At 42.5% G+C, this 21,489-nt stretch overlaps 2 long non-coding RNA genes across 6 annotated transcripts in view; one reads left to right on the top strand and one right to left on the bottom strand.

Annotated features, from left to right (window-relative positions):
• LOC126060565 (uncharacterized) overlaps positions 1-21,489 on the top strand; it is a 111,963-nt gene that overhangs the window by 22,743 nt on the left and 67,731 nt on the right. For 2 of the 5 annotated variants that reach the window (XR_007513625.1, XR_007513622.1), the window contains exon 3: positions 1,730-1,906. This is a non-coding gene — a long non-coding RNA (uncharacterized LOC126060565). Of the gene's footprint in view, positions 1-1,729; positions 7,432-11,982; positions 16,298-21,489 lie in introns of those variants that run through there. The other 3 variants (XR_007513623.1, XR_007513624.1, XR_007513621.1) reach the window with 3 other exon arrangements.
• LOC126060566 (uncharacterized) overlaps positions 1-21,489 on the bottom strand; it is a 67,779-nt gene that overhangs the window by 16,966 nt on the left and 29,324 nt on the right. The window lies entirely within an intron of this gene.

Raw genomic sequence — 21,489 nt, 5'->3', positions numbered from 1 at the left:
AATGATCCTGTCCTTTAAGGACTCTGAACACCCTTGGATGCTGGTGTTAGGATCTAATCTGTGGTTTGGGACCTGAACATATCACTAAGACTTCTTATCCTACCAGAGGAAGCTCCTACCACAAACTCAGACGTTGGCCTTTGGGTTATAATCTCCTGTGAGTCTGAGCAGCCGGATAAATTATCAGAGCCTGGTAACCTGGGATGGCTTGATGAGAGACAGGGCCAGATTCCTAACTCAAAGAGAGCCCACATGCTCTCCCCCTTCCCCTCCCATCCTTGGCTCCAGCGACACTGGACCTTTTATTTCCCAAATTTGCTGTCATCACCTTTCAACATCTCATCCCCTCTTCTACCTTCTCTTCCTGGACAGCTCTGCTCCAGGTCACCTTTGCTGAGCTCTCCCATGGTTACTGGGTCCCTCCTCTGCTCCCATGCCTCTCTGTACATATTCATATGCCGATTAATTTTCACTGGCTTGTTTCTCCGTGCAACACTATGGTGGATTCTGCTCGCTTGTCTGTCTTCCATATTAGACTTTGAACTCCTTGAGGGCAGGAGTTCTGTCTTTTACTTGTGTCTTTCACATCTAGCTGAGTGCCAGTCACTTAGTAGATATTCAGTCAACCAGTGTTCCCAAACTGATATTCCATGGAACTCCAGTAGGTGGGCCACAAAAAAAGGATTTTGTAGTAAATAATATTAAGTCGCATATACCATCCCCCAGACTCGCAACGTATATTAAAGGCTCCAAGAAGTCCTGTGGTTTGGGAAATAATCTAGTTAAAAAAAAAATGTTAAATCAAGGGAAGGAAGGAAGGAACGGAGGAAGGGAAAGGGGAAGGAAAGAAGGAAGCTTCATCCTCAGGGGCCTTAACTGAGCTGCCAGCTCCTTTCCTCATCTTCCAAACCACACCCCCAGACTGATGTCTGGCCTTGGAGCTTGTCTCCACACCTGGGCCAGACCTCTCAGGCTCCTGGTGTTGCCTTTGCTATGCTTTGTCAGCTGGCTTTTGTTCCTGACACAGCCTTCCCGTTGCTGGGTCTGTTTTCTCTCTGGTCAGATAACCGGCCCCAACCTCCAGACTGCTCTTCCCCCCTTGGCTGGGGTCCATATCAGACCCCAGGCAACTCCATCTTAGAGTCTTAGGGCCAGATCTTCTTCTTGTCACTCAGGTCACCCCTTTGGCCACTGGAGATAAGTGACCAGTGATGTCCCTGAGGTGAACCATAGTGCACCTATGTTTCTTGGTGTCTTGGGCCTAGGGAAGTCCCTTTACTGGGCTGGCTGTATAACTACAGCTGTTTATTATGAGCAGCTTGTGGGCAGTGGATCCCTTCTCTCAGGTCATTTGTTTCTTTCCAAAACACCAATCACAGTGCCAGGCACCTGGGAATTAGCTCATGAATGCCACGTGGGATAGTAGTGTTTCCCATAGAATATTACCAGTCTTTATACTAGAGGCTCTGTCTCACTTCAAGGAGCCCACCATTGGGGGTGAGGTGAGGGCAATGGCGGGGCTCTGTAGAGGGCTTGGTGAGCCTGAGGACGTGTGCCAAGGAGAAAGGAAGGGAAAGAGAGGGTCTTCCTCCTCGAGGTCCCCAGAGCCTCTGTTTTCTTCCTTGTTAGCTTGTTCCACGTCCCTGAGGGCACATGCCTCTGAGTAGCTTCTGTCCTGTTCTACAAACGCCTCTGACATTTCCCGGACTACACATCTGTTCTCCCTCAGCCACAGCCAAGGAGCTTCTGGAGCCCATGGCAGCAGCAGCACTTGGATCCCAGATGGAAAACCCTGAGACCAGGCTTTGAGAAATGGCTGCTGATTCTTGGCTTTGTTTTTGTACCTGGTACTCTGAGCCAGATGGAGCATCTACTTCCTGGGACACAGACCACATTTCTGACACAAGTAAGAGACCTGTGGTGTGTGGAAAGTTTGGAGAGTGTTATGATATGCACATGTACCCGTCCTTGCATTGCACAAATGGTTTGTGCTTGGGTACTAACTAAAAGGTCCGTGGTTCAAACCCACCCAGCAGCACCATGGGAGGAAGGATCTGGTGAACTGCTTCCATAAAGATTCCAGCAAACAAAACCCTATGGAGCTCAGTTCTACTCTGATGCCTGGGGTCGCCATGAGTTAGAATTAATGGCAACTAGTTTTTTTGTTTGTTTTTTGACACAGTGTTTGACTATTTATAAGGCCTGTTACCACACGGTTTCTCTCGTTACTCATGGCTGCCCTCAGAAAAATGGTTGCCACCATTTTAAAGATGAGGAAACGGCCTTGAAAGGTCAAAGGCTTGCCCAGTTCCACACAAATGGTGCTGCCTTTGTGCCATGGTGCTCCAGGTTCAATGCCCTTTCCACGCAGACTTGACCACGTGGGGGCCAGGTGGGTTGGGAATGTCTTGTATTCTCTCAGCACTCATGTCTTCCCAATGGTACCCCTCTCTCCTTCCCTCCTGGACGGAGCCACACAAGCTTGCCACCCCTCGACACAAGACTAACTGTGTTTGAGTTTTAGGTGAGGAAATTTAAGGCAGCTGTCATACGTGTCATCCACCCTCAGCCTAGGGAAGGAAACACAAGGCAGGAGCAAGGCCTGTGGTATTCTCGGCACAGGGCAGAGAGGCGTAACGTGGTGGTAGTGGTGGTGGTTGGGCATCCTGTTCTTGCCTTGGGGAGTTCAAGTAGCTCCTATTCTGAAGCATTTAATCAGCCAGCAAAAAGGCTGCCAAATTGAATAAAAATGTAAAAGTAAACAGTTGTTCCATTTATACAGAGTTAAGAACTTGCAGGGGGCAAGTTCCTGTTATTCAACATCATTTCAGGTTGAAAATGCAATTTTAACCCTTTTCCTGCCCTAAGTTAAATTCCAGGGTTCTCTCTGCCCTAGAATAAAGCTCTGGCTTTCAGACTTCCTGAGGCCACCCGAATTAATCTCTTCTGTTTAAAATTGTTGTTCTTCTGTTTAAATGTGAGGGCTACTTGGGGACTGCCCTTCCCCTTGCTCAGATTCAGCTCACATTTACTGGCACAGTATGAGGTATTTTCACTTACATAGTCTCATTTCTTCTCCCAACTTTGCAGATGGGATTTAGAATGGTTGTCTTTTGTCCAAGTCACTAGCAGCAAGTGGCACCTGCGGGGCTAGCCAGCTTCACACAGCACCTGTGGATGAGAGACCTGTCCCGGCCCCACCCACAGCATTCACATGTCTTATTTATTTATATATATAATATGTTTTATAACTCCTTCACAGCCTCAACTACACCTTTCAAATTATTCAATTAATCGTATGGCTGGATGTACCAGTCTGGGCCTCCTTCCTCACGGGTGGTTTTCCCCAACCTACCACATCCTCTCAGGAAGTGGAGATCCATCACAGACCATAAAGACTCTCTGAGGCTCTGTAAGGGTAGTTATTCCCTCTGCCTGAAACATCCTCCCTCGGGCTAGCTACTCTGGCTGGGGTGGACCTGGGTAGCTGTATCTTTTGTTTAGTCAACAGGTTTTCCCATTCCTGTTCTTCTGGTAACAGTGCTTTTCCTTTTTTCTCTTAGGGAACTACCCCTCCCATAATCTTAATTCACATGGTTTCGCTGTTGAACAGGCTTCTCCTCCATCTCCTAGCAACAGAGATGAGTACCTGAGGCTTGGCCAATCAGAGGACCCCATTCCTCTGGCCATCGTGATTGGTTCAGGGATGAGCACATGACATAATGATACAATTTTTCCCTCTCCAAGCAGTGATGCAATGAATATGATAAGCAAGGTCTGACATCTTTTTACATTTGCCCAATTATTGCCATAAGATAAAGGCCTAGTTTGGAATACACTTTAAATTTTGGAACATTTTGTATGAGTGTTCTACAGAAAGATTGGCACCAATTTATACCATTCCAGCACTAATCTGCTTTCCAGGCGCTAGCAACATCTGGTGTTGCCAATCTTTAAACATTTGTCAGTCTCATAGACAAAGCTGTTGAACTCTGTTACAGATTCTGGGCCTCCTTTTACAGGTGCCATGTTCCCACACACCTGTCCCTAAAGTTACCTACCCTTGGCCTTGCTTCTAAGTCTTTTGCCCGGCCCTTTGTCCAACTTCATCGGTCTGCCTATAACCTGGCCTTGCTCTACAAGGCTGGAAAGTAGACTTTTGCCTTGTATGTCTCGCTTTTCTCTCCGAGCTCCTTGCAAGTGCTGAGGACAGTTTTGGAACCCAATAATCATCTGCAGAATGAATGAAAGAGTGAATGAACGGAAACTCTTCCATGATTCACCCATTCCCTGTTCCAAGTGGCATCAAGTGGTTGGGCTCCATGTCAACCTGAACAGACAAAAGCTTAAGAATACCAGATTTCAGGGGCACCATATTCTAATGGCTTTATCGGATGTTCTAGACTAGGGACAGAACTATCCCACTCCAGGAAATGACACTCCCCATGGACTATCCTTGATTAACACATTTTTACTGATAATGTCATGTCTCTACTGTAGAATCAAAAGACACAGTCCCTGACCTCAAGTAGATTATCATGCATGTGAGAGGCAAAACTAACAAAAGAAGGATTTGGGGTTTAAATGAGAGCCATATCATGTGACACTGACAATATGCAATCCTTTGGGAAAAGTGGAGTGTCATGTGGGATGGAAGCATTTGAGAATATTTTATAAAAGAGGTGACCGTTATGTGAAGATTGTTGAAATGATGAATGCTTTGTTACCTATATGTTTACCACAATAAAAAAAAAAAAGTAAAAAAAAGTGACCGTTAGGAGACTTTAACGGGATTAGAGAGGTGCTCTGGGCTCCCCTTTTTTTTTTAAGCCATAGCTGGAAACCCTGATGGTGTAGTGATTAAGAGCTACAGCTGTTAACCAAAAGGTCAGCAGTTTGAATCCACCAGGTGTGCCTTGGAAACCGTATGGGGCAGTTCTACTCTGTCCTACAGGGTCACTATGAGTTGGAATTGACTCCACAGCAACAGGTTTGTTTTTTTTTTTAAGCCATAGCTCTTCTAGTATGAGACCTATGCCTCTAAACTAAGTTTTCAGCTCTTTGGCCGTTGGATTTGGATATGTACTGGCCAAGAGTCTTCAGCACTTTTGAGAGGAGTGTTACAAATTGCCAACAGTTACCATGGCAATGAAAGGAGCATTTCTGAGTTAGGACTAAGTGTTGCAGTGGACTCCATTGCTCATAGGTTTCCCCAGGGTAATAAAAATCCCAAGCTACTTCAAATCAATCTGATTTTCTCTTCTTTCAGTGATGTCAGGATTCCAAAGGGCCTCTGTTGCTCAAACAGAGGATTCTGGTGCTCTTAACGGGGAATTAGACCCAGATTTTGAAAAGTGGATAGAAATTGGGTAAAGAGAAGGGAAAAAGAAGTGCATCCCAGGTATGGCAGAAGAAGAGTGTTTCCATGGGACTTTATAAGGTCCCTTTGTAGGCATAATTTTTATATAATTCCAATTAAACCTGAATGTGTTTATTATCTTATCATTCCTATTTTATTATATGGTTTATTATCTTTATTATCATCCCTGTTTTCAGGTGAAAATTTGAGAGGCAGAGAGGCTAGAAAACCTGCTCAAAATCTCTCTGCTGTTACGAGGCAGATCCAAGCTTCAAATCCATGTCTTCTGGCCAGGAGTGGTATCCAAAATACTTAACAACAAATACAGCACAGTCACCATGGCAGAGACTGGTTAGCTGCTCACCAAGCCTGTTTTCTTCCTCATGAAAGGAGGAGTGGCGGGCAGAATGCGAGGCAGCCGTGTTTTATATCTCAGTTTATGTCCATCTGCAAGTTGTGTAGATAGATAGACTACATTTCCCAGCCTCCCTTGCTGTTAGAAGTGATGTATAGCAGCTCCAGACCAGGCCCCAAACCTTTCACGCATGTCTTTTCAGGTTCTTTATCCATCTTCTAGCTGATTACAGATGAGTGTAGTGACCTTGGAAGACATGTTCTGCAGATGGCAAGGTGCAGGATGGAAGGAGCCTGGACTCCAAGGCTCCATTTAGAGGACAGCCACTCACAAATCAGGAACACCCATTCAGGGCTTTAGCTGAGAAATGAGCTCATTTTATCCATATCATTACACATTTTACTGTTTTACATTTTATCACTATACAGTTTTGTTACAGCAGCTGGCGTTACCCTAACTAATTTAAACTCCAAACTATTAGAACAAAATTCAGTTGCAGCACTGGAGCAGAGGCCTGGAGACCCCCTGCGGGATCAGGCATCACCCTATTAATGGTTCTCTGTAGTCTGAGGAAGGTCCCTGAGTTGTGAAAATGATTCGCACTGAGCTACTAACCTAAAGGTTGGTGGGTCAAACCCACCCAGTGGTGCTACAGCAGAAAGTCTTGGCGGTCTGCTTCCATAAAGGTGACAGCAAGAAAAGGCTGTGGAGCAGTTCTACTTGTAACACAAGGGATCGTCATAAGTTGGAATTGACCCAGTGCGTTTGGTGTCGGTTTCTGGTAGTATGAGGTCAGTCCTTAGAAAATGAGCTGCCGGTGCTGGCTTATGTAGGATTTAGCAGGGAGGACAAAATGGTTACGCAGAAGCGTTGTCTGCCGCGTGCAGTCAGACTGCGGAAGCCTGGAGTGACCAGGGAATCCTGCTGGCATAGTGGTTAAGTGCTACTGCTGCTTACCAAGAGGTCAGCAGTTCGAATCCACCAGGCGCTCCTTGGAAACTCTATGGGGCAGTTCTACTCTGTCCTGTAGGGTCGCTATGAGTTGGAATTGACTCGACGGCAATGGGTAGTTAGTAATCGGAGTGGCGGGAGAGGAGTTTGAACTTCATGTGCCATGCAGAGGGAACCATAGGAGGCCCCTGAGTTGGGGTGTTTGGGGATGAATATGAAGGAGCCCAGCTGTCATCTCCTGATCTGGCCAAGCCCAAGTGACACCCCCCGCACACAGGCACCCAGTGGGTTCCATCTCTGAGCTGTAATGATTTGTTTTCCTCGGAGCACTAACACCCAGTCAGCTGCCCTCATCTCTAAGTGGTTTATTTAGTTCAAGGAAATTTCTTACTGCTTCCTGAGCGTTTCTGCCACCCCAACCAGTCAACTAACTCCATGGATCAAGTCCACTTCTCAATTTCTGTGACCTTTAGTTATGGCTGAACATGGGACCTGGAAAAATAACATTTGTTGAGGGCTCGCTATTTGCCAGGCTTTGTGCTAAGCATTTTTATCTAATTCATTAGGTCGGCAGCCATTCCCAAAGGGAGAAGCTGGGAGGGGGCGGGATGCTTGGTGGTGATGCTTTAGAAACCTCAGTTTATCTTCATCAGTAAAGTTGCATAGTTTTAAAACTCGAAGTCTTGCACATTAATTCCTTGGTTTATTCTTAGTGGTTTAATCTTTTTGTGTATAATAAATGGACTTCTTTCTGTAATGCTTTGAAATTGGCTATTGTTGGAATTAGATTTTTATATATTGTCTTTGTATTTGACCATCTTTCTAACCCCTCTCAATCTGATAGTTTTTAAGTTTATTCTCTTTAAGTGTCTGAGAAGACAATCACGTGTCAGCAAATAATCATGATTTTCATAGCTTCTTTGAGATATAATCCACATATCATACAAGTCACCCATTTATGGGGCACAAATCAATAGCTTTTAGTGTATTCTCAGGCTTCAGTAACCACCTGCACAAACAATTTTAGAATGATTAATGACCAATTTGTAATTCACATTTTTTTCTTTTCTTACCTTATTGAATTAGCTAGAATTTCCAGTAGACTGTTAAGTGGTGATGATGATAGTGGGAAACCTTGTGTTATTCCTGATTTGGGGAGAATGGCTAATTTTTTACCAGTGAATAGGATGTTGCTAAAGGTTTTTGGTGTTAGCCTATATGAAGGTAGGAAAGTTCCCTTCTACCTCTATCTTACTAAGAATTTATATTCTTATCTAGAAACAAGCATTCATTTTGCCAAATCCGCTTATCAAAGCATTTGTTGTGATAAGAATATCTTTCCCCCTTTAAACTATTAATGTAGCAAATTAATAAATTCTCTGATTAAAACCAACTCTGCATTCTTGATGTATAATCCTTTTAAAATATTATTAAATTCAATTTGCTAATAACAGCTTATTTAGAATTTTTGTTTTTTATGTTTTTAGTTGAATTAGCAGCCTGCAGTTTTCTTTCTTTCTTTCTCTTCCTTCCCTCCTTCCTCCCCTCCTTCCCTCCTTTCCTCCTTCCCTCCTTCCTTCCTTCCTTTGTTTTTTAATGTGCTGTGTGGACCCAAGGTCATGCTCTTCTCAAGATGGCTCCAGGTAATGACTGAGCAAGACTGAGCAAGGCACAAGGGCCTAGATATTTCTGCCCTACACAACACTCCCCTAATGGGCAGCCTTTGCTCCAGAGCTCCTCACTGGGTTGGCAGAGACTTGGTCACACCTCCATTATGGCCTGACAGCTTCCCCTGCCTTGTCCTGAATTCTTTCTTTCTCTCTCAGATTTTACTCCCCAATGAAATTTTTCCACTCCTAACTCCAAGTCACCATCCGCTTCCCAGAGCAAACAGCTGACACACCTGTCGTCCTTGTCCAGGCAGTTAGTCTTGTAGGCTTTCAATCTTTTTCTTCACTCTGGAAGAACTCATATCATAGAAATTATCAGCTCCTTGAAAACTAGATGTAGCTCACCCATGAAACCATCTGAGCCTTTTATTTTCTTAGAGAAAGAACTTTGACAATGGTTCTAATTTCATCTGTGTTTATTGGTCTATTCAGTTTTTTTTAATCTTTTCTTGTATTAATTTTGATAATTTGTGTTTTCCCTTGAAATCTTGTATTTCAATCTAGATTTTAATTTTTTTATTTGCATCAATTTCTTTTTAGTGATCTTTTGAAATGTTTTTAAATCTCCTTATTGGTAATTGTGTCTTCCTTCTCATTTCAAAAGTCAGTTAATTTTTTAATTTTATTCACATGCTTATTTATGAGATTTAATTAGATTTGTCTGCCGTAATGGTCTTTTCAAAGATCATATTTGTATTTTATTAATCAAATGGGTGTGTTCTACTTCATTAAATTCTGCTAATTTTTATACCCCATTGCTCTACTTTCTTTGGGTTTATTTTCCTGTTTTTTCACAGTAGCTTCTTGATTTTAATGCTTCTTTCATTTACTCTTAATCCTTCTTGTTTCTGGTAAATTTCCCTTGAGTCACACTTGGACTGCATCCCACAACCCCTAAAACATGGTCTCTCATTGTGGCTTATTTCTGGTTCAGAATTTCCTCTTTAACACATGAGTTACTCTGGAGGACATCTCCAATTTTCCAGTGGAAAGCTTTGTTTTGTTTTGTCTACCTCTTGTGTTTTGTTTTGGTTTTTTTATTTCTAATTTTATTGCATAGTGGCCAAAGAATAAGACTTGCATAATCTCTGCTTTTTGAAATGTATTAAGATTCTCCTTGTGGCCAAATACATGGCTAGTTATATAAAAAGATCATGGGTGTCTGGAAAAAATGAGCACTCTGTGTTTGTTGGGACAATATTTTATTTATATTTATTAAATAGCTATATTCCAGGGTTGCTATGAGTCAGAATCGACTCGACGGCACTGGACTGGGGTTTGGATATTGTGAGATGTACTGAGGCATATATATGACTATTATATATTCTTGGTAAACTGTAACTTTTATCAATACAAGCTATCTTTTTTGTTTTAATGCTTTTTATTTTAAAATGTTTCTGACATTAATATCGCTACACCTGTTTTTTATAGCAGTTACCTAATATTTTATACTATTTAGGTGTTACATATTTTCCTATGCCTTTATTTTCAAACTTCCTGCATAATTTTGTTTAGATATATCTTTTGCAAATAGCATATAGCTTAATTTTTTTTCCATTCTTACCTAAGCTGAGACTCTACTTTTATAATAGGTTAATTTAACCCTTTCATTTGTACTGTAAGGAGCCCTGGTGGTACAACAGTTAAGCCCTCAGATGCTAACCAGAAGGCTAGTGGTTCGAACCTACCCAGCAGCTTCTTGGGAGAAAAGACCTGGTGATCTGCTCCCGTAAAGATTATAGCCTAGAAAACCCTAGGGGTAATTGATGGTCTTGTCTACAGTCAGCCCCTGGCCTTGTTCTGACTGATGATATTGAGCTTTTTCATTGTCGTTTTCCACAGATGTAGTTGATTTGATTTCTGTGTACTCCATCTGGTAAGGTCCATGTGTATAGTTGCCATTTATGTTGGTGAAAACAGGTATTTGCAATGAAGAAGTCGTTGGTCTTGCAAAATTCTATCATTCAATCTCCAGCATTGTTTCTATCACCAAGGCCATATTTTCCAACTACCAATCTTCTTCTTTGTTTCTAACTTTCCCATTCCAATCACTGGTAATTATCAATGCATCCTGCTTGGATGTTGGATCAATTTCAGACTGCAAAGCTGATAAAAATCTTCAATTTCTTTATCTTTGGCCTTAGTGGTTGGTGCGTAAATTTGAATAATAGTCGTATTAACTGATCTTAACTGATCTTCCTTGTAGGCCTATGGATATTATCCTATCATTGACAGCGTTGTACTTCAGGATAGATCTTGAAATGTTCTTTTTGACCGTGAATGCAACACCATTCCTCTTCAAGTTTTCATTCCTGGCATAAGAGATTATATGATTGTCCAATTCAAAATGGCCTGTACCAGTCCATTTCAGCTCACTAATGCCTAGGATAGCAATGTTTATGCATTCTATTTCATTTTTGATGATTTCCAATTTTCTTAGATTCATACTTTGTACATTCCAGGTTCCGAATATTAATGGATGTTTGCAGCTGTTTATTCTCATTTTGAGTCATGCCACATCAGCAAATGAAGGCCCCAAAAGCTTTACTCCATACACATCATTAGGATTGACTCTACTTTGCGGAGACAGCTCTTTCCCAGTCGTCTTTTGAGTGGCTTCCAACCAGGGGGGCTCATCTTCGGCACTGTATCAGACAATATTCTGCTGCTATTCATAAGGTTCTCACTGGCTAATTCTTTTCAGAAGTAGACTTCTGGGTTCTTCTTCCTACTCTTAGTCTGGAAGCTAAGTTGAAACCTGTCCTCCATGGGTGACCCTGCTGGTATCTGAATACCAGTGGCATAGCTTCCACCATCACGGCAACACGCAAGCCCCCACAGTACGACAACTGACAGACACGTCGGGGAGTCTCTTACTCATATGCTTTAAATTATCTCATGGATAATGGCATAATTTTAAAATGTTTTCATCTAGACCACACGTTTACCGTACTCAATTTCACTTCCTTGAAACCCAGGGAGAAGGCAGGCCTGGACCCACATGCTCACCTAGTTTAAACCTGGTCATTCCTACTTTCTGAGGTCTGGCTGTCACTAGTTGTCCATAGGGATCCTTTCTCTGTAAGGCTGAGAGAATTTGCTGTTAGTTGCAGAACAAAACTTTGCCCACTTCTACACCATCTTCATGATGGATGGTATGTTTGAGTCCATTTTGGCTATTGTATCAATCCATCTCATTGAAAGCTTCCCTTGTTTTCACCGACCCTCTACCAACCATGATGCCTTTTTCTAGCGACTGGTCTTTTCGGATAATGTATCCAAAGTAAGCAAACTGAAGTCTCTCCATTCTTGCTTCTAAAGAGCATCCTGGTTATATTTCTTCTAAGACTGATTTGTTTGTTCTTCTGGCAGCCCACAGTATATTCAGTATTCTTTGTCAATACCACAGTTCAAATGTATCAGTTCTCCTGTTTTCCTTATCCAACTTGCATATGAGATGATGAAAAGACCACAACTTGGGTCAGACCCATCTTAGTCATATCTCTGCTTTTCAAAACTTTAAAGATGGCATAACCCATAGTTGATAAAGAAAAATGTTCAACATCCTATTTGGTGGGTAGCATCTGGAGCCTTAAAAGCTTGCAAGCGGCTATCTAAGATACATCTATTTGTCTCATCCTGTCCAGAACAAAGGAGAACAAAGAAAGCCAAAGACACAAAGAAAATATTAGTCTGAAGGACTAATGGACCACATGAACCACATCCCCCATCAGGCTGAGCCCAGAAGAGCTAAATGGTGCCCACCTACCCTCACCAACTGCTCTGACAGGGATGACAATAGAGGGTCCCAGGAACAGCAACAGAAAAATGGAGAACAAAATTCAAATTCACAAAAAAAGACCAGACTTACTGGTCTGACAGGGACTGGAAGAACCCCCAACACTATCATCCCCAGACACTCTGCTAACTCAGAGCTACAGCCACTCCCAAAGTCCACCTTTCAGCTAAAGATTAGACAGGCCTATGAAACAAACAGTAACACACATGAGGAACGTGGTTCTTAGTTCAATCAAGTATAGGAGACCAAATGGGCAACACCTGCTCAAAAGCAAAGACGAGAAGGCAGAAAGGGAGAAGAAAACTGGATGAATGGGGGAGAGTGCTGATACGTGGTGGGGATTGCAACCAATGTGACAAAACAATTTGTGTAAAAATTTTTGAATGAGAGGAAAAAAAAAAAAAAAACCTTTAAAATGGGATTTGGCAGCAGATTTGCCCAATGCTATATGTCATTTGATTTCTTGACTACCGCTTCCATGGACATGGGTTGTTCATCCAAATAGAATAAATCACTGACCACCTCAATTTCTTCTCCATTTATCATGATGTTGGTTTACTGCTGGAACCCTGGAGGTGGCACACTAGCAATGTGAGAATTTTCTGGAACCCAACTTGGTACCAGTGCCCTAATGGAAAAGCAGTAAGAGTCCTGATATGTTAGCACTGGAAGGTGCCTTAGACACCATTTTACACATAAGGAAATTGAGGTCTGGACAGGAGAAGTGACTTGCCCAAACCCGTGTAGCTTTGTGACAGAAGAGCTGGTGCTACATCCCAAGTCTCCCACCTCCAGCCCTATTTGGATTGGAGCCAATCTGATGGTTTCTTGAGAGACACTGGTGGGAGAACTCCTAGCGCTCATGAGGTGGTAACAGCCTCACAGTGGGTGAGACCGGGGTTTAACCGATGCCTCTGTGACCTTGGGCAAGTTACTTAATCTCTAAGCTTGGGTTTCCTCAGGGGTAATATAAGAATAATATCTTCCTGCTTGGGGTATTATAAGATGTAAATGGAACATTGTCTATGGAGAAATTAGCACAATACCTGGGTGTAGTAAGTGCTTGCTACACGGGGAACCATTGTTGTTGTTATTAGTAAGTGCAATAACTGAGATTCTAAAATATCAGACTTGGCTCTGGCTCTACACCAACCAGCTGTGATCTTAAGCCTCACGACAATCCCCAAGTGAGAAAACTGATATGCACGCCCTACTGCAAATCTTCAAACCTGGATTAAACACGAGTATTGTTTTCTAATAATTGTCTTGGCAGGAATGGTATCAGCAAAACCACCAGTAGGCAAACTTTATTTTAGTAACTCTTTCATCCCTTTCCAATCATCTGTCCTCCTCGCCCACAAAGTTAGTGTGGAGAAGAGAAAGCTGGGACTGTCTGATACTCTTGGGAGATAGTAACACCCTGTTGTTGTCAGATGCCGTCAAGTCAGCCCCCACCTCATGACAACACCATGAACAACAGGATTGGACTATTGTGCTCCATAGGGTTTTCACTGGATGGTTTTTAGTAGATTGTCAGGCCTTTTTTCCTAGTCCTTCTTAGTTTGGAAGCATTGCTGAAACCTGCTCAGCATCCTAGGAACACACAAGCTTCCATTGACACATGGGTAGTGGCTAAGCTTGAGGTGCATTGGCTGGGAATTGAACCCAGGTCTTGTGAATGGAAGGTGAGAATTCTACCACTGAATCGCCACTGCCCCCAATAACAACCTAGGGAACCACATTTCCCAGGACTCCTAGGACAATCTAGAAACTTCTCCACTACCTAGCATTAGCAGACAAATCCGACCAATGCATAGAAACTATTCACTTCCGACATCCCTAATGCAGTGCCATTCAAAGCATGGTTTCTGAGCAGTAGCATAGGCTATATTTGGGAGCTTGCCAGAAATGAAAATTCTGCCCTCCTCTCCTTTCAAATCTACTGAATCAGAATCTCTAGGGATGGGTTCCAAGAGCCTGTGTTTTAACATGCTCTGCAGATAATGCTCCTGCACGATATAATTTGAGAAGTATTCTTCTAAGGGACCAGTAAGAGAATAGTAATGTGAACCAGTATCTATAATTTTCCCATCCCCCCAGATGGGACCACTGAGCTGTGCTGAGGGCCTTTTCAAGTAGGAAATCTGATTGAACAGCTCTTTTCTGACATGTTTTTTGTTTTTGTTTTTTTACCTTTAACAAAAATGCCTAAGTGAAAATAATGGATGCACGTGCTTGACAGCACGGACCCAAATGAGGGTGGAGCGTGAAATGGATTTCGGCCTGACCTGACTGAGCTGGTGAGAAAAGCAGCTCCGTTGGGAGGATCCTGGCAGGGCATGAAGTGGCCTCAGACTCAAGTTTGGCCCCAGCCCATGCTAAAAAAACGCTTCTCCTCTGCAGCGCACACACCAGTCTGCCAGCTGCTGCCATTTTCCTGTGTTGTGGGGAGACCACAGAGGAGAGTCAGGCAGATCTGTTTCTAATCTCTCCTGTCGCTCACCAGCTGTGGCACCTCGGGCGGGTATTTTACCTTCTCTTTTTTTTATCCAAGGGGATTATGCATGTTAAATATCTGGCACCTAAGGGGCATTCAACACAGACTAACCCCAGGTTTCTGCCCTTGTTGTGAAGGGAGGGGCATCACTATACCCAAGCCAAGCAGTCTTCTGTTAGCCTGTCAGACACATAGAGGGGGTCCCAGAGTCCCTTGTTTCCAGCTCTCTCCATAGAGCATCCATGAAGTCAGGGATTTGGTATGCCTCCTCAATCTTGTTGACTGTGTCTCCATGAACGTGCCCCAGTTGTAGAAGACTTGGGGCACTCTATGGGGCCTCACCTTCTTGATGGCAAAGACCACCCTCCCTTCCCCCAGATTCTCTCCTTCACGCTATCCCCATGCTTCCAACCCCTTGGTCTTTTTGAAGCCTGCTCTTCAGTATGGATGTTGGGTCCTTCTCAGCCATGTTTGGTTCCTTTGCTGGTGAGTGGGCAGGAGGAACACAGCAGGAGGCTTGTGGAGAGTTACTTTCAATTCCATTAGCCCTCATAGGTATCAGCTTCAGGGTGGTACACCTACATTAGTTAGACATTAAGTCTGTGAAGAATAAACCTCCTGCTTGCATTTCTGCTGCACCTTACTGTGCTAAAAGTATATTTGTCACCTTTCCAGCCTTGAGTTACCCTATGAAGGCCTCAGTAGTTGCCAGGCTCCAACAGAGGGGGTTCAGAGGTGGGAAGAACACTTGCTTCACCATGTTACTATTATTGATTGTTGTTTCAGAATTAGCCAAGCATTTCCTCAACCACAACTACCTCAATATGCTTTAATGTCAAAAGTCACCATGTGTTATCAAAACACATACTGGCCCAAAGAATCCGCAAGAAAGCTTCTAGAGCTAATAGAGGAATTCAGCACAGCTGCAGGGTACAAGGGTTTCTATATACCAGCAATGAGAAATCTGAAAGGGAAATTAAGAAAATGACTCCATTTACAACAGCATCCAAGAGAATCAAATTCCTAGGAGTAAGTGTAATCAGGGATGGGAAGGACTTAAACAACGGAAGTTATAAAACACTGCTGAGAGTAAAGTACCCACTAAAAAAACCCACGGCTGTCGAGTTGATTCCGACTCATAGCGACCTTATAGGACAGAGTAGAGCTGCTTCATAGGGTTTCCAAGGAGCGCCTGGCAGATTCAAACTGCTGACCTCTTCGTTAGCAGACTTAGCACTTAACCACTACACCACCAGAGTTTCCAAGAGTAAAGTAGACTCAAATAAATGGAAAGATGTTCCATGTTCATGGATTGGAAGACTTAATATTGTTAAAATGTCAATACTACCCAAAGCGATCTATAGATTCAAAGGCAATCTTGATCAAAATTCCAACAGCCTTCTTAACAGAAATGGTAAAATCAATCCTCAACTTTATATGGAAGGGCAAGAGGCCCCAAATAGCTAAAACAATGTTGAAGGAGAAGAACAAAGTAGGAAGACTCACACTTTCTGATTTTAAGACATATTATACAGCTGCAGTAATCAAAACAGCCTGGTACTGGTATAATAACAGACACATAGAGCAATGGAATAGAGGTGAGAGTCCAGAAATAAACCCACACATCTATGGTCAACTGGTTTTTGATAAGGTTGCTAAGTCCGTTCAACGGGGCAAGAAGAGTCCCTTTAATAAATGGTGTTGGGAAAGTTGGATTTCTACATCAGAAAAATGGAACAAGATCCTTACCTCACACAATACGCACACAAACACACAAAATTCAAAATGGATTGAGGACGTAAATGTAAAAATTAAAACCATAAAATTCTTAGAAGAAAACACAGGGGCAAAGCTCTTGGGCCTCGCTTTTAACAATGGATTATCTAACATAATAACAAAAGCACAAATAACAAAAGACAAAATAAATAAATGGCACCTGTAAAAATGGTGGGGTGATATCTGGTCTCCTCTAACTTCACAAGGGAGGAGAATCACCATCAGCATCAGCTCAAGGCAGATTTCTATGAGGTGAAGATCAGACATACCTCCTCTCTCCAACCTTTAACGAATTCTGACACCAGCCATCCCTCCCACGGCTTGCTACTTCTTGACTGGTTTGATAATTCGTTGCAATGCCCACACAGAACTCACAGATAATACTCATGATTATGGTGTTTGTTAGGGAAGTAACAGGTTACAATTCGGGAATCAAGGTCAACAGGCTATACCTCAGGATCAGGAAACATGTAGGCAAAGTCTCCCTTCTTCAGTGCAGGACAGTTCTCTCAGCTCCTCTCAGCCTTGTAGGCCTCCTCTCGGCCCTCTTAGGACAGGCCTCCTCTCTAGGCCCTTGGTCTCTGGCCTCACTTGGGCCTGGCCTCTGCCCTGCTCAAGCAAGTATTACAAAGCTCTTTAGTTCTGCCAATAAGTGCTCAAAGGCACCCCACTCCGCCAGGAAGCCTCCTGCTCAAAGGCACTCAGTTTTCTCCATCCTTGGGTCAGCACACCTGTAGCCACTTTGCTCTGTAGCTGGGGAAGCCCACTACACCATCTTACTCTGGTTTCCTAGTTCTGTTACCACTGTTTTTCTGCCACTGCTTCTCGCTGTCTTGTGCCATCTCTGGTGTACAGCTGTCTCTGTCTCCTGGGTCTAAGAGGTCCTCAGCACAGGGACCCCAGCTGCAAAGGAAGTGCTCCATGCCCACCTCTTCTTTCTTGATGATAGTGGGGTCCCTTCTCTCCTTTGGGATTGGCTTTCTTTTTAAGCCTAGCAGGATGACAAAACTGATCAGTCCTCTCCTTAAAGTTCCACACACCTTATTTGTATGGTTCCACCCCCTCAAGAATTCCATGCACCTTATTTGAATTGTTGGCAAGCTGTCTAATCCCCTTGGTGAGCCACAAGCACTTTATTTGCATTGCTATTGTGGCTGTTAGGTGCTGTTGAGTTGGTTCTGACTCATAGCGACCCTACATACTATAGAACAAAACACTGTCCGGTCATGCACCAAACTCAAAATCATTGTCATGCTTGAGCCCATTGTTGCAGCCACTGCGTCAGTCCATCTCATTAAGGGTCTTCCTCTTTTTCACTGACCCTCTACTTTACCAAGCATGATGTCCTCCTCTGGGGACTGGTCCCTCCTGATACCATGCCCAAAGTACGTGAGACAAAGTCTTGCCATCCTCACTTCTAAAAAGCATTCTTACTGTATTTCTTCCAAGATAGATTTGCTCATTCTTTTGGCAGTCCATGGTATATTCAATATTCTTCACCAACACCATGATTCAAAGGCATCAATTCTTCTTTGGTCTTCTTTATTCATTGTCCATCTTTCCCATGGGATTGAAAATGTCATGGTTGGGTCAGGTGCACATTAGTCCCCAAAGTGACATCTTTGCTTTTGAACACTTTAAAGAGGTCTTTTGCAGCAGATTTGCCCGATGCAATACGTCATTTGATTTCTTGACTGCTGCTTCCATGGGTGTCAGTTGCAGATTCAAGTAAAATGAAATCCTTGATAATGCCAATCTTTTCTCCATTTATCATGATGTTGCTTATTGGTCCAGTTGTGAGGATTTTTGTTTTCTTTATGTTGAGATGTAATCCATATTGAAGGCTAAAGTCTTGGACCTTCATCAGTAAGTGTTTCAAGTCTGCTTCACTTTCAGCAAGCAAGTTGTGTCATCTGCACATTACAGGTTGTTAATGAGTCTTCCTCTAGTCCTAAAAGCAAGCTCTTCATATAGTTTGACTTCTCAGATTATTTGCTAAGCATACAGATTGAGTGATTACAGTGAAAAGATATAACACTGATGCACACCTTTTCTGATTTTAAACCACATAGTATCCCCTTGGTCTGTTCCAACGACTGCTTCGTAGTCTATGTACAAGTTCCACGTGAGCACAATTAAGTATTATGGAATTCTCATTCTTCAAATGTTATCCATAATTTGTTCTGATCCAAACAGTCGAATGTCTTTGCATAGTCAATAAAACACAAGTAAACATCTTTCTGGTATTCTATGCTTTCAGCCAAGATTCATCTGACATCAGCAATGATAGCCTTTGTTCCCATCCTCTTCTGTATCTGACTTGAATTTCTGGCAGCTCCCTGTCAATTTACTGCTGCAACTGTTTTTGAATTATCTTCAGCAAAATTTTACTAGTGTGTGGTATTAATAATATTGTTTGTAATTTCTGAATTCTGTTGGATTATCTTTCTTTGGAACGGGCCCAAATATGGGTCTCTTCAATTCAGCTGGTCAGGTAGCTATCTTCCCAATTTCTTGGCATAGACAATTGAGTGCTTCCAGCATTGAATTACTTTGTTGAAACATCTCAACTGGTATTCCTGGAGCATTGTTTTCCGTCAATGCCTTCAGTGCAGCTAGGACTTCTTTCTTCAGTACCATCAGTTCTTTTTTTTTTTTTTCCCTAAATTTTTATTGTGCTTTAAGTGAAAGTTTACCAATCAAGTCAGTCTCTCTTACTCCTAGTTGCTCTCCGCCAATGAGACAGCACACTCCTTCACTCCACCTTCTATTTTTGTGCCCATTCAGCCAGCTTCTGGCCACCCTGCCTTCTCATCTCCCCTCCAGACAGGAGCTGCCCACATAGCTTGATCCAAGAAGCTCACTTCTCCAGTCCAGTCCAATCCCTGTCTGAAGAATTGTCTTTGGGAATGTTTCCTGTCTTGGGCTAACAGAAGATCTGGGGACCTTGACCTCCGGGGCCCTTCTAGTCTCAGTCAGGCCATTAAGTCTGGTCTTTTTTACAAGAATTTGGTGTCTTATTCCCACTGCTCTTCTGCTCCCTCAGGGGTTCTCTATTGTGTTCCCTGTCAGGAAAGTCATCAGTTGTAGCCAGGCACCATCTAGTTCCTCTGGATTCGGGCTGATGTAGTCTCTGGTTTATGTCGTCCTTTCCGTCTCTTAGGCTCATAATTACTTTGTGTCTTTGGTGTTCTTCATTCTCCTTTGCTCCAGGTGGGTTGAGACCAATTGATGCATCTTAGATGGCTGCTTGCTAGGATTTAAGACCCCAGAAGTCACTCTCCAAAGTGGGAGGCAGAATGTTTTCTTAATAGATTTCATTATGCCAATTGACCTAGATGTCCCCTGAAACCAAGTGCCATCAGTTCTTGATCATATGCTACCTTCTAAAATGGTTGAATATCAACCAATTATTTTTACTACTGTGACTCTGTATATTCCTTCCAACTTCTTTTGATGCTTCCTGCATTGTTCAATAGAAAATTAAAACAAGCCCATGAGAGCCAAAGTTCAACCTTGAGTATAACCCATCTGAATTTAGATACCGTCTCAAGTACAGATTTGACACACTGAACACTAATGACCAAAGACCAGACAAGTTGTGGGATGACATCGAGGACATCATATATGAAGAAAACAAAAGATCATTAAAAAGACAGGAAAGAAAGGAAAGACCAAAATGGATGTCAGAAGAGACTCTGAAACTTGTTCTTGAATGTAGAGTAGCTAAAAAAAAAAAGTGAACAGAAAAAATGATCATATAAAAGAGCTGAACAGATTTCAAAGGGTGGCTGGAGAAGACAAACTATTATAATGAAATGTGCAAATATCTAGAGTTAGAAAAACAAAAGGGAAGAACACGACTGGCATTTCTTAAGCTGAAGGAACTGTAGAAAAAAATTCAAGCCTCAAGTTGCAATATTGAAGGATTCTATGGACAAAACTCAGGCCTCAAGTTGCAATATTGAGGGATTTTATGGGCAAAATTCAAGCCTCAAGTTGCAATGTTGAGGGATTCTATGGGTACCCAATGACAGGGCTCCAAAATACATAAAACAAACTCTAACAGCATTGAAAAAAGAGATAGACAGCCCCACAATTATAGTGGGAGACTTCAACACATCACTTTCGGTAAAGGACAGAATATCCAGAAAGAAGCTCAATAAAGACATGGAAGATCTAAATGCCGCAATCAACCAACTTGACCTTATAGACATATACAGAACATTCCACCCAAAGGCAGCAAGTACACTTTCTTTTCCAACACACATGGAACTTTCTCCAGAATAGACCACATATTAGGCTGTAAAGCAAGCCTTAACAGAGTCCAATGCATTGAAATATTACAAAGCATCTTTTCTGACCATAAAGCCATAACAGTAGAAATCAATAACAGAAAAAGCAAAGAAAAAAAAAAAACCATACTCATTGAAACTGAACAACACTTTGCTAAAAAAAACTACTGGGTTATAGAAGAAATTAAGGATGGAATAAAGAAATTCGCAGAATCAAATAAGAAGACATTACACTGAGTGAAATAAGTCAGCCAAAGGACAAATATTGAACGACCTTACTTATATAAAAAGATAAGAAAAGGCAGGGGTAGAGGTGGGAGGGAGAGTGAAAGGTGGGATTGCTGTTTATGGAGTACTGAGTTTTGGTTTGCGGTGATGGAAAAATTGTGTTGATTAAGGGTATGGTTGCCCAGTCCATTAATGTAATTGCTGTCAATAAGTTGTATACCTATAAAAGGTTGAATTGGCAAAAGTTGTGTGATAGACATATTTACAACGACAACAACAACAACAAAAAGATCAGCTGCTGAGGCTGCTTATGTAAAAACCAAACAACTCATGGGTTTTGGCTTCTTGGTTTGGAGGCTAAGGGTAATGGTTTCATGGGACAGTCCAATTAATTGGCTTAATAGTGTGTTTAGTGCTTCTGTTTTACCTGCTAGTCCATTGTGTAGTGTCTGGGGTCTTAAAAACTAGCAGCCATCCAAGTCACAACAATCAGTCTCTATTTGCCTGGAACAACAGAGGAAGAAAAAGAATCGGAATATGAGGAAGAAGTGGAATGTGT

This window comes from Elephas maximus, chromosome 17 (genome assembly GCF_024166365.1).
Source record: "Elephas maximus indicus isolate mEleMax1 chromosome 17, mEleMax1 primary haplotype, whole genome shotgun sequence".
Taxonomy (NCBI): Eukaryota; Metazoa; Chordata; class Mammalia; order Proboscidea; family Elephantidae; genus Elephas; species Elephas maximus.
This window is presented reverse-complemented; position numbering and strand designations above follow the sequence as displayed.